Genomic DNA, 12,465 nt, shown 5'->3' with positions numbered 1-12,465 from the left:
GAGTAGTTTTCCCAGTTGATAGTGGGGTAGTTGAAATTGCCCATTATTAAGATATTGAGCTGTACCTTAATATTACCCAGTATATCAAGAAACGTGGAGTGGGCATCCTGGGGCATGGCAGGGGATCTGTAACAAGCTACAACCTGGACTGCAGTCTTGCCCAGTGTTAATTGCACTTGGATAATTTCAGATGTATTATGTTGAGCACCTAGCCTGGAGGTGTGGATAACCTTAATGAATATGGATGCACCTCCTCCTTTAGTGTTTCGGTCCAGCTTAGGTGGCCAAAAGGTGTAATATGAGTTATAGCCTGCTAATGCAGGGGTGCTCTCTGGAGCCTTGAACCAGGTCTCCGTCACTGCAGAGATGTCAATGTTCTCCATTTTAAGGAGTGCCTTGAGTGAGTGCATTTTGAGGTTTAGACTTCTAGCATTGAGTAGCATTACCCTCAGATTTTGCTTGCTTATACCTGCTACGGTGGTGAGTTTGTCATTTGAACCTTGCCTAAAAAAGGCACTATAGGGGTGGCAAAAGCCTTAGCCAGTATCTGGAATCCCAGGGGCAACAGGTGCAGGCTATCTCTGGCAAAGCATCATGGTCTGTGGTTCATGTCATCCCAGGCAGACAGACACTGGATCCCCTTAGAATGACACCAGAAGCTTAGGCAATTGTTCATAGGTGCCGGAACCATAGAGCGAGTGGGAGGGAGTGCCCCCCCCTACTTTTACAGCTGCAAGACCTATAGGTTGACCCATATGTGCACTGCACGCTAACGTAAATTCAAACACAAAAGTGCGTGGAAATAACTATGTTCAACATCAAGCCTGCTGCTAGAGTAACCCACGGCAAGAAGAGATTTTATGTGTTTTTGTTTTCCCCCAAGGCTGTGCTCTGTTATGCTTATGCAGGCTGTGTTGTGTTTTTGTTTTCCCCCAAGGCTGTGCTAAGTTATGCTTATGCAGGCTTTGCTCCATTTTTGCTTATATGCAGGCTGTGCTCAGTTACCATTTTTGCTTATATGCAGTGCTCCATTATGTTTATATGCAGGAAGGCTATGTGTGAAGGCTCCGTTTTTGCTTATATGCAGGAAGGCTATGTTTTAAGGCTCCATTTTTGCTTATATGCAGGAATACTATGATTTTGCTTTTATCCAGGAAGGCTATCTGTGAAGGCTCCAATTTTGCTTTTATGCCTGAATTGTGTTTATGAAGGCTCCGTTTTCACTTATATACCGGAATGCCTGAAATGTGTTTATGCAGGAAGGCTATCTGTGAAGGCTTCATTTTTTTTTTTTTGCTTATGTGCCTGAATGCTCCATTTGGTTTGTGTGTGTGTCTGTTTTTTTGCTTATATGCCTGAATTTTTTTATGCAGGAAGGCTATTTGTGAAGGTTCCATTTGCTTTGTGTCCATTTGTTTTGCTTATATGCCTGAATGCTTTTATGCAGGAAGGTAGGTGTGTGCATGTTTTATGCAGGTAGGTTGGTATGTGTTGTGTGTGTGTTTTATGCAGGAAGGTAGATGTGTGTGTGTTTTATGCAGGAAGGGAGATTGTGTGTGTGTGTGTGTGTGTGTGTGCGTGTGTGTGTGCATGTGTGTGTGTGCATGTGCGTTTGCGTGTTTCATTCAGGTAGGTGTGTGTGTGTGTGTGTGTGTGTGTGTGTGTGTGTGTGTGTGTGTGTGTGTGTGTGTGTGTGCGCGTGTGTTATGCAGGAAGGTAGGTGTGTGTGTGTGTGTTATGCCAAGGTAGGTAGGTGTGTGTGTGTGTGTGTGTTATGCAGGAAGGTAGGTAGGTGTGTGTGTGTGTGTGTGTGTGTGTGTGTGTTAGTGTGTTATGCAGGAAGGTAAGTAGGGTGTGTGTGTGTGTGTGTGTGTGTGTGTGTGTGTGTGTGTGTGTGTGTGTGTGTTATGCAGGAAGGTAGGTAGGTGTGTGTGTTATGCAGGAAGGTAGATAGGGGTATGTGTGTGTTATGCAGGAAGGTAGGTAGGTGTGTGTGTGTTTTATGCAGGTAGGTGTGTGTGTGTGTGTGTGTGTGTGTGTGTGTGTGTGTGTGTGTGTGTGTGTGTGTGTGTGTGTGTTTTTTATGCCGGAAGGTATGTGTTTGTGTTTTATGCAGGCAGGTGTATATGTGTGTGTGTGTGTGTGTGTGTGTGTGTGTGCTTTATGCAGGCAGGTGTGTGTGTGTTTTATGCAGGTAGGTGTGTGTGTGTGTGTGTGTGTGTGTGTGTGTGTGTGTGTGTGTGTGTGTGTGTGTGTGTGTGTGTGTGTGTGTGTAATGCCCCAGCTACTTATGAATGGTGGTTAGAAGTACTTGGGCTCAAACCCTGTACCTTAGGTACAGGAGCCTGCAATCTCTACCCACATCACCACTTGTGATCCAAGGAGATTGGTCTGTTTCTCTTCAAATTTGTGTTTTTCTGGCAAATCAGTGAGAATGGAATTCACTAAATAATGATAGCCCTTTAAGTTTCAGTATTCCTGTCTTTTCTGAAAAAAACATTATTTTTAGCAATGTTCTAAGATTATACAAGTAATATTTAAAATGTGTCCCTGGTATTGTGCCTTTGCCCCCCCCAAAAATAAATTTTGGCTTTTTCCAGATTTCTTCTGCTGTGAAATTGAGAGATTTAGTTGTGTCAAGTGGATGGTGCAGTGGTAGTGCTGTCACCTCACAGCAAGTGGTTTTTGGTTTGATTTTCGGCTGAGGTGACTTCTGTGTGGAGTCTGTATGTCCTCCCTGTGTTAGTGTTTGTTTCCTCCCATGTTACAAAGACATGCATCTGGAGCATTTCTCCATGGGCCTCTGCTGAAAATTGGCTTTCTTCCAAGTTGCACTTTCCTGGTAAACAAATGTTAAATAAATAAAAAAATTTGCTGAGAGCTTCAGGGGAAGAGAAGTTTAGTGCTGCTTATTCCAAGTCTGTTTGCATTGTTAGTAGCACAACAGGTAGTAGCCTTGCTTTTGATGCAGAAGGCTTTGGGTTCTACTCCCGCAGTATGCATATTGATCGCTGATACTGTACTGTGCTGTACTTTACTTTAAAGGGAGTGGATGCTTCAGTCCTGTGAATGTCCTTCTTTGGAGGAATTACCTAGTAACTATGAACCTGTTATCAGTTTGCCATCCACTCCCTATTGCAATAGTACTAGCTTATCATTTTCAATGTAACATAGGCAATTTATTCTTCAAGGGCAATAGCAACTTTATTTGTAGATGAAACAATGAAATATAAAGTTGTTTCTTAGCAGCAACCTCTTCATAAGTTAGAGATCCCTTTAATGTGGAATTATTTAGATGACTTACTTCTGCAGAGATTTTGCATATTTACTGATATTGGTGGATTGTAATGACAGAAGTTTGAGTGGCCTTTTATGGTTGAAATTTTCTAAAATGGGTAGTTTTATCATTGGTTCATACATTTTGTTTCATTGCTTACTAGAAGACTATTCAAAACTACACATTTAAAACACAGTATAACAAATGGTGCTGTATTATACAAGGAATATAATGTAATACAATCAGGAAGGTGAATCAAAGAATGCATAGTATGCATGACCCTAAAAATGTGTTTGAAAACAGCCCAGAGGAAAGTGTGAAAGGCTCAAAATCTTGGGCAAATTTTAAGCTTTACTCTTGTTACCAAAGCAATGGATGAAGGTAAAAGTTCACACCACATTATCTTGACCTGGCCAAGCCTTCTGATATAATCCCCTACTTGGTTGTAGTACAAAAGATGAATAATATAGGAGCAAACACTTGCATCACTAGCTGGATTGACAACTTGCTCACAGGATGCAGGAGATCAAAATAGGGGAAGAGACCAGTTATCAATGGAGTCCCCCAGGGTTCGGTGCTGAGACTTTTTCTATTTGGTATATACATCTCAAAAGTAAAAGGAAATACCATAGTGCTTTGGCCGGCTAAGTTTGAGATGACTGCTATCTAGGAGGTTACTGAATCCCCAATTGACTTAAACATCATGCAAGAAGGTTTATCCCAAACAATAACTGGTGTCAAAATCATGACAATGCCCTCTGAGAACTAACTCAATTGTTTGGCATTTGGGAACTTGTGTGTACAGTGACCTAACTTTTGACCAACATGTGTCCAGAGTCATAAGAAAGCCTTTCTATATTGCACAGCTTATAAACAAATTTATTGTGACTAGATCTAGAGATGTTGTTGTCCCCCTTTTACAAAGCTCTAATTAGGTTACTCATTTAGTTTAATGACCACTTTGGCATGTATCTGTCCAGCCCCATGCAACAATTGGAATACCTTCAGAGGTGCCTTACTTAAAAGAATACAAGTCCTAAACAATAGGTAACAAACAAACTGCCAAGAAGCAAACAACTAGTAAACCACAGAGGAGGCAACAGCAAGGTGCAAAGTCCAAATAATGTAGGGTAATCCACAGAGGAAGTCTTTCGACGAAAGCGGATAATAAATTTTTAATACGCTATTTTAGTGGATTACGCTACATTTTTTGGACTTTGCACCTTGCTGTTGCCAACTCTGTGGTTTACTAGTTGCCTAAACAATAGGTCTCGAATGGGCCACCTCAAAGATGTATTACTATACTCAGTATCCTAGAGGGTGCTTAGAGGTGACATGTCTGGCATTCAGTGCATCCTCCGACCTAATACAGATGGACCTACTGAACATCAGCAAGTCAAATGGCATCATAAATACTCATTTCAGATATCTAAACTGAATGTTGTGGAGAGATGGATATATATCACAGAGACTACCACTGTTCCATAACAGACTATCCATAAAAATAAAACAAAGCTCATCCATCCATATTCAAATGCAACTTGGATCTAAGGACTGGTAATAGAAAATGTACTCCAGGATTGTCCCTCATGCCACTAATGGAGACAGGCAGTTCCTAATGCTGCACCCCTTACATGGGTCCCCTCAAATTCTCTATGGAATGGTCACAGTTATTCTCACTAGGGCTAATATACAATTATCTGTGTAATTATCTTTTGGCTAGTGGGGGCTGGTTCTTTTGTGTTCTTGTAAAAAAAAAAAAAAAAAAAAAAAAAAAAGAAGCTGTTCTGGTTTTTAAGCCCTAACTTTGATAGGGTTTCTGTCTTTGCACACAGTGCAGACTGGAGAAGTTTTTGACCGCAGCTGAGCTCAAAATATAAGTATCTTGATTTTTTTGATTATTTTTACAGATTACTGTTTTTAAAATTTAATATATATATAAAGCACTTTGTCTATTCAGTATCTTCACAAATCCTTATCTGTTTAAAAACTTTCATTTGTCTCTCTAGTGCTTGCTGTCTGTAGGCTATTGTGTAAACTGAAACATTTCCTCTGTCTAATTATCTTTTGCCTAGTGGGGGCTGGTTCTTTTGTGTTCTTGTAAAAAAAAAAAAGGAAGCTGTTCTGGTTTTTAAGCCCTAACTTTGATAGGGTTTCTGTCTTTGCACACAGTGCAGACTGGAGAAGTTGTTGACCGCAACTGAGCTCAAAATATAAGTATCTTGATTTTTTTGATTATTTTTACAGATTACTGTTTTTAAAATTTAATATATATATAAAGCACTTTGTCTATTCAGTATCTTCACAAATCCTTATCTGTTTAAAAACTTTCATTTGTCTCTCTAGTGCTTGCTGTCTGTATACTTGGTGGCTTTGCAGTTGCCCGCCCCTACTGTGACACACCTCCCAGTCTAGTGTCATTAGCTCATTCTGCCTAATACAGAGAGAACATTTGATAAGGCCTTCTGTTCCTCCTTTTTCCCTTTCAAAAAGTAAAACAAAACTTTTTTTTTTTTTTCTCTTTCGCCTGAACCTTCTTGTGTTCTGACCGTCCTTCTCAAACATTTTGGAAATATACAGTATATTTTAGAGCATTTGTTATAACTGTATTTGCTATAACTGATTTAAGTATTTTTTTCTGGCTTTTTGATTATTTACTGCTTAGCAACTGCATTTTCACCTGTTTATACAGCTCTGCATTCTATTTAAACTGTTTTTGTGTTGATTAACTGTTTAGCACTTTTAAAAAGTTATTTGTTGCTTAATTTTATCTGTAGGCTAACAAACTCAAGTGCGCTAGCCGTTTAAAAGCATTTATAGCATTTACTGTCTGTTTTTCCTCAGTTTTCTGCAAAAAAGACAAAAACAAAAAAACAAAAAATCTTGTTTTCCCACCTTACTGAACTAGAATAGTCCAGTCTTCAGAGTTTGCTGATCTCTGGGCTTTGTCTTGGTTCCTGTGCTATTCCATATCCTTATTTGGATAAAAGGAAGCTTCTTTGTTCACCAGTGGGAGTGGGGAGCACTGAGCAGTCTATTTGTCCCTAGAGGAGTGGTACCAGCCAGAAACTTGTAGTCTATTGGCCATTTTGGGTCAATTCCTAGCTCTTTTCAACCCCTTGCTATAAAGCCCACTTTAGCATGCTTTTTCACTTGTATTCAACTTAGCACAGCTCCTCGTGGTGTCCTGCAGAGTTCTACAAGCAGCAGAGAGCAAAAGAGTGACTTTTTCCTGATTTAAGTATTTTTTTCTGGCTTTTTGATTATTTACTGCTTAGCGACTGCATTTTCACCTGTTTATACAGCTCTGCATTTTATTTAAACTGTTTTTGTGTTGATTAACTGTTTTGCACTTTTAAAAAGTTATTTGTTGCTTAATTTTACCTGTAGGCTAACACACTCAAGTGCGCTAGCTGTTTGAAAGCATTTATAGCATTTACTGTCTGTTTTTCCTCTGTTTTCTGCAAAAAAGAAAAAAAAAACAACAAAAAAAAAAAAATCTTGTTTTCCCGCCTTACTGAACTAGAATAGTCCAGTCTTCAAAGTTTGCTGATCTCTGGGCTTTGTCTTGGTTCCTGTGCTATTCCATATCCTTATTTGGATAAAAGGAAGCGGCTTTGTTCACCAGTGGGAGTGGGGAGCACTGAGCAGCCTATTTGTCCCTAGAGGAGTGGTTCCAGCCAGAAACTTGTAGTCTATTGGCCATTTTGGGTCAATTCCTAGCTCTTTTCAACCCCCTGTAATAAAGCCTGCTTTAGCGCGCTTTTTTGCTTGTATTCAACTCAGCACCGCTCCTCGTGGTGTCCTGCAGAGTTCTACAAGCAGCAGAGAGCAAAAGAGTGACTTTTTCCTGATTTAAGTATTTTTTTCTGGCTTTTGATTATTTACTGCTTAGCGACTGCATTTTCGCCTGTTTATACAGCTCTGCATTCTATTTAAACTGTTTTTGTGTTGATTAACTGTTTTGCACTTTTAAAAAGTTATTTGTTGCTTAATTTTACCTGTAGGCTAACACACTCAAGTGCGCTAGCCATTTAAAAGCATTTATAGCATTTACTGTCTGTTTTTCCTCTGTTTTCTGCAAAAAAAAAAAAAAAAAAAAAATTATCTTGTTTTCCCGCCTTACTGAACTAGAATAGTCCAGTCTTCAGAGTTTGCTGATCTCTGGGCTTTGGCTTGGTTCCTGTGCTATTCTGTATCCTTATTTGGATAAAGGGAAGCTTCTTTGTTCACCAGTGGGAGTGGGGAGCACTGAGCAGCCTATTTGTCCCTAGAGGAGTGGTTCCAGCCAGAAACTTGTAGTCTATTGGCCATTTTGGGTCAATTCCTAGCTCTTTTCAATCCCCTGCTATAAAGCCCGCTTTAGCGTGCTTTTGCGTGATTTAGCTTGGAGTTGCCCATAGAGCACCATCGGGCAGCGCCGGTTAAACAAGGTTAAACTATTTCTGGCTCCGTAAAGTCTGCTCTTCAATTTTTCCCTTAGAACTTCTCTACTTGCAATCTAAACAGTCTATTCTCTATCTCAAAAGCTCAGCACTTGCTCCTAAAGCATTTTTATATAGGTAAAGTACTTATATACTAAACAAAGTACTACATTAGCCTAGAATCCCCTTGAGTACCCATTTCCCTATAGGTCCCTTCTGACTCAGTTACACAGCAAACTTTTTCACTTTTTCTAGCATGTCGAAGGGTCAGTTGCTAGCGTCCTCTCCTGTTCAGCTGGTGAATCTGGGCATCTTGAGGCAATGTTACAATTGCCTCATGTGCACAGACAACCCACTCCTTCTCCCACAAAACACAAATACATGTGAGAGACGCAACTATATAGCCAAACTGGAGGCTGAGCTCTCTCAACTCAGGACTGGCAAGACCAGACAGGAGGAGAAGGATACCACGCACACCACAAATCCAGTTTCAGATAGAACTATCACAACTGCAAAACAAACACATAAACACACAAAGACATACTCGGAGGCACTGATCAAAAATCTACCAAAACTACAGAGGCCTCCAAAACAGACACCCAAGCAACTGCCACCTCAAGACATAAGACATGCAACACATAGTTCTCAAAGTCAGTGTGCTAAACAGTCACAGCCCTTAAGGCCAAACACAATGCCAGACACACTTGTTATAGGTGACTGCATAGTCAGACACACTGACGTCCCACTCACCAGACTGAACAAGGAAAAGATCACAGTAAGCTGCCTGTTGGGCGCTAGAATCCGCCACATAACACAAGCACTCAGGTCACAACACAGCAAGTACAAGTATGACTCAGTCATTGTCCATGCCGGTGTGAACGACCTGAGACGTACCTCCCTGGACTACATGAAAAGAGACATAGAGGAGCTCTCAGATTATGTAGCCCAGGCCGGTATGACCCTGACCCTGAGCAGTATCCTACCCTCACCAAGAATGATGCCACAATACAGAGACAAAATGATCAGCTTTAATAATTGGCTTAATTACTGGTGTCATTCTAAGGGGATCCAATGTCTGTCTGCCTGGGATGACATGCTTGACAAGCCACGCTGCTTCGCAAGGGATGGCTTGCACCTGTCACCCTGGGCTTCCGGATATTGGCAAAGGCTCTTGCCACCCCCATAGTGCCTTTTTAGGCAAGGCTCAAATGATAAACCTACCGCCCTAGAAAACAAAAATGGAAAAAAACTAAGGGTAATACTGCTCAATGCCAGAAGTCTAAACCTCAAGATGCACGCCCTCGAAGCCCTCCTCAGTATGGAGAACATCGATGTCTGTGCTGTAACTGAAACCTGGTTCAAGGCTCCTGAGAGCACCCCAGCACTATCAGGTCCTCATATCGTGCGTTCCGGCCCCAAAATCCGGACCGAACCACAAAAGGAGGGGGAGTATCCATATTCATAAAGGATACCCACACCTCCAGGTTAGTGGCAACGCACGAAGCATCGGAGACTATCCAGGTGCAATTAACCATAGGTAAAACTGCCCTACAGTTTGTAGCATGCTACAGACCACCCTCTCAAACTCAGGAAACCCACCCAGCCTTCCTGAAGACACTGGAGAGTATGAATGTCTCTCCAAACACCATCATATTGGGTGACTTCAACTACCCAAACATAGACTGGGAACATTATTCAAGCCCCAACACCCTAGCCCAAAGGTTCCTGGAGTTCATAAACTCAAATGCTATGGAACAACTAGTCACCATTCCCACAAGAGGAGAAAATATACTAGACCTGATCATCACAAATATGGGGACAAAATGCTCCACACAGGAAGTATATCCCTCATTGGTGAGATCAGACCATAAATTAATCTCACTGGAGATCCACATCCCGCCGCCAACCCCAGCAAAAAAGACCACAGTGAAGAACTTCTCAAAAGCAAACTTCACACTTCTTAAGACTGGAGTGGTATCCTTCAAGACCCCCGAGCCAGTGGAAACCAAACCCTTACAAATGCCTTCTATGAGCACCTCCAGGAATGTATGGATCAAGCAATCCCTAATAAAATCAAGACCCTTTCCACCAAAGGCAGGCACCCGGTCTGGTGGACCCCAGCCATAACCAAACTCTACAACAAGAGGAGAAAGCTACTACATGGCAGAGCAAAATCCCTAAAAGGGAAGGCATCTCTGATCAATACTAGCAAAAAAATACGATCACTCATAAAATCATCCAAGGCCAACTTTGAGAGAAAAATCGTTAAAGACACAAAAGACAATCATAAGGCCTTCTTTAGCTATGTTAGAAACCTGGGTGGAAACTCCCAGATATGCTCAGAATTAGTCCAAAATGATACAAAAATCACTGAACCCACAGACATTGCCAACATACTGGCAGACAGGTTCAGTGCAAATTTCTCCCCTCCCTCCCCCCCAAAAGGAGAAATATCTATCCCACTAGAGTCTAGCCTCCCAAACATCTCAGATGCCCAGGTGAGAGCTGCTCTCTCTAAAGCAAAATACACAGCATCAATGGGACTGGACGGTGTCCCCGGCTGTGTGCTACACGAACTCAATGAGGAACTAAACCCACACATAAGGCTGCTGTTTAATCTTAGCCTTACTACAGGATACGTACCCAAAGAATGTCGTACAGCAACTGTGGTCCCACTCCACAAAGGCGGTGCTTCTACGGTCCCTGAAAATTACCGCCCCATAAGCTTGATGAGCCTTGTCTGCAAAGCTATGGAGAGGATCATAATGGAACTCATAAATAAAGACATTGGGGACCTACAGACACTGGATCCTACCCAATTTGGCTTTGTCAAGGGCAGATCATGCCTCCTGAACTTGGTCGACTTTTTCGAAACAGTCACTAAGGCCATTGATGAGGGTAAGGCAGTTCACACAGCCTACCTTGACCTAGCAAAAGCGTTCGACACAATACCCCACTTGGGCATCATAGAAAAGCTCACCAGCTTAGATGTAAACCCATATGTCACAAGATGGGTTGCAAACTGGCTCAAGGACAGAACCCACAGGGTTAGAGTTGCTGGTGCCATGTCAGACTCTAAGCCGGTCACGAGCGGTGTCCCACAGGGCTCAGTCCTGGGCCCCCTCTTGTTTGGCATTTATTTTTCTGAAGTGCAGGCAAACATAGGGGGATTGTGGCTGACAAAATTTGCAGATGACTGCAAACTGGGCACCATAATTGACACTCCATCAGACACAGACATCCTCCCGAGAGGTCTCATAGAAATGGATAAATGGCGCCAGAGCCATGGCCTTAAGCTAAATGCCAAAAAATGTATAGTCATACCCTTTGGGAAAAACAAGGTAACCCCTAATTACCACATAGGTGGTAATCCATTAAACACAGAAGAAGTTATCAGGGACCTGGGGACCCAAGTTGACAGTAACCTCTCTTTTGACACTCACATTGCCAAAGTGGTTAGGAAGACCTTCTACATTGCCCACCTGATCATGAAGGGATTCACATCCAGATCAGGAGAGGTCATTGTACCCCTGTACTCTTCACTTATCAGACCAATGATTGAGTACAACGCCCCATTCGGAATGTACCTTACCCGACACCTGCAGCAGTTGGAAAGACCCCAAAAGTTCCTCACCAAAAGGATAAAGGGGCTCAAACATATGTCATACGCTGCTCGACTGAAGAAACTCCAGCTCTATTCAGTCGCATACCATCTGCTCAGAGGTGATCTGTGCCTGACATACAAGGCCATGTCCAACCCGGAATTAATGGACATGCTCCACCTCAAAAAATCCAAATCCACCAGAGCCACGAGAGCAAGAGACTTAAACCTCAACACGGATATAAATAGGACATGCTGGAGGGACAGATTCCTCACCCAGAGACTCCCTACACTATGGAACAGAATCCCAGTCCATGTGAGGCAGAGCCCTTCACTGACTCTGTTCAAGAAAAATCTTGACAAATGGATGGGAGATCGTAGGTTTACCCCGGGAATCATCTCTGTGTCACTGCTGGACAGAGGCACAGCAAACTAATGGGTATAGTATTCTCATCCTAAGGGGTGGTGAAAGCCACACACACTCTGGCAAGGCTTATAAATGCCCTAGGGCAGATAGCCTAGTATGAACCAATGAACCTATGAACCTATGAACAGGTAAGACCAATCAGAAAATGTTAATTCGAGCACCAAAAGGGAATTGGCTACGCTTAAAATGTCCTCCAAGTAAACCTATGTTGTGGTATTAAATAATTATAAAAAATGCCCTTTTTAGGTCACTAAGTGCCTCTTTCACCCTCCACCCCCTGTCTTCAACAACTTCCAGTGCCTATGCAATTGTTGAAGTCAGTCATTTTGTCCTTGTATTGTGGTATCATTCTGGGTGATGGCAGGATGCTACTCAGGGCTAAGGTCATACCTGCCTGGGCTACATGATCCGAGAGCTCCTCCATGTCTCTTTTCATGTAGTCCAGGGAGGTACATCTGAGGTCATTCACACCAACATGGACAATGACAGAGTCATATTTGTATTTGTTGTGGAGTGACCTGAGTGCTTGCATTATGTGGTGGATCCTGGCACCCGACAGGCAGCTGACAGTAACTTTCTCCTTGTTTAGCCTAGTGAGTGGGACATCAGTGTGCCTGACTATAGAGTCACCTATGACTAGTGTGTTGGGTATGTTGTTTTGCCTTATGGGCTGAAGTTGAGTGGCGCACTGATTTTGTGGGCTATGTGTCATTTTGGTAGTGTTGGGGGGGTTGCT

The sequence above is a fragment of the Protopterus annectens genome, chromosome 13.part0, assembly GCF_019279795.1.
Source record: "Protopterus annectens isolate FY-2018-M chromosome 13.part0, PAN1.0, whole genome shotgun sequence".
NCBI classification, from domain to species: domain Eukaryota; kingdom Metazoa; phylum Chordata; order Ceratodontiformes; family Protopteridae; genus Protopterus; species Protopterus annectens.
Note: the sequence above shows the minus strand (reverse complement) of the source record.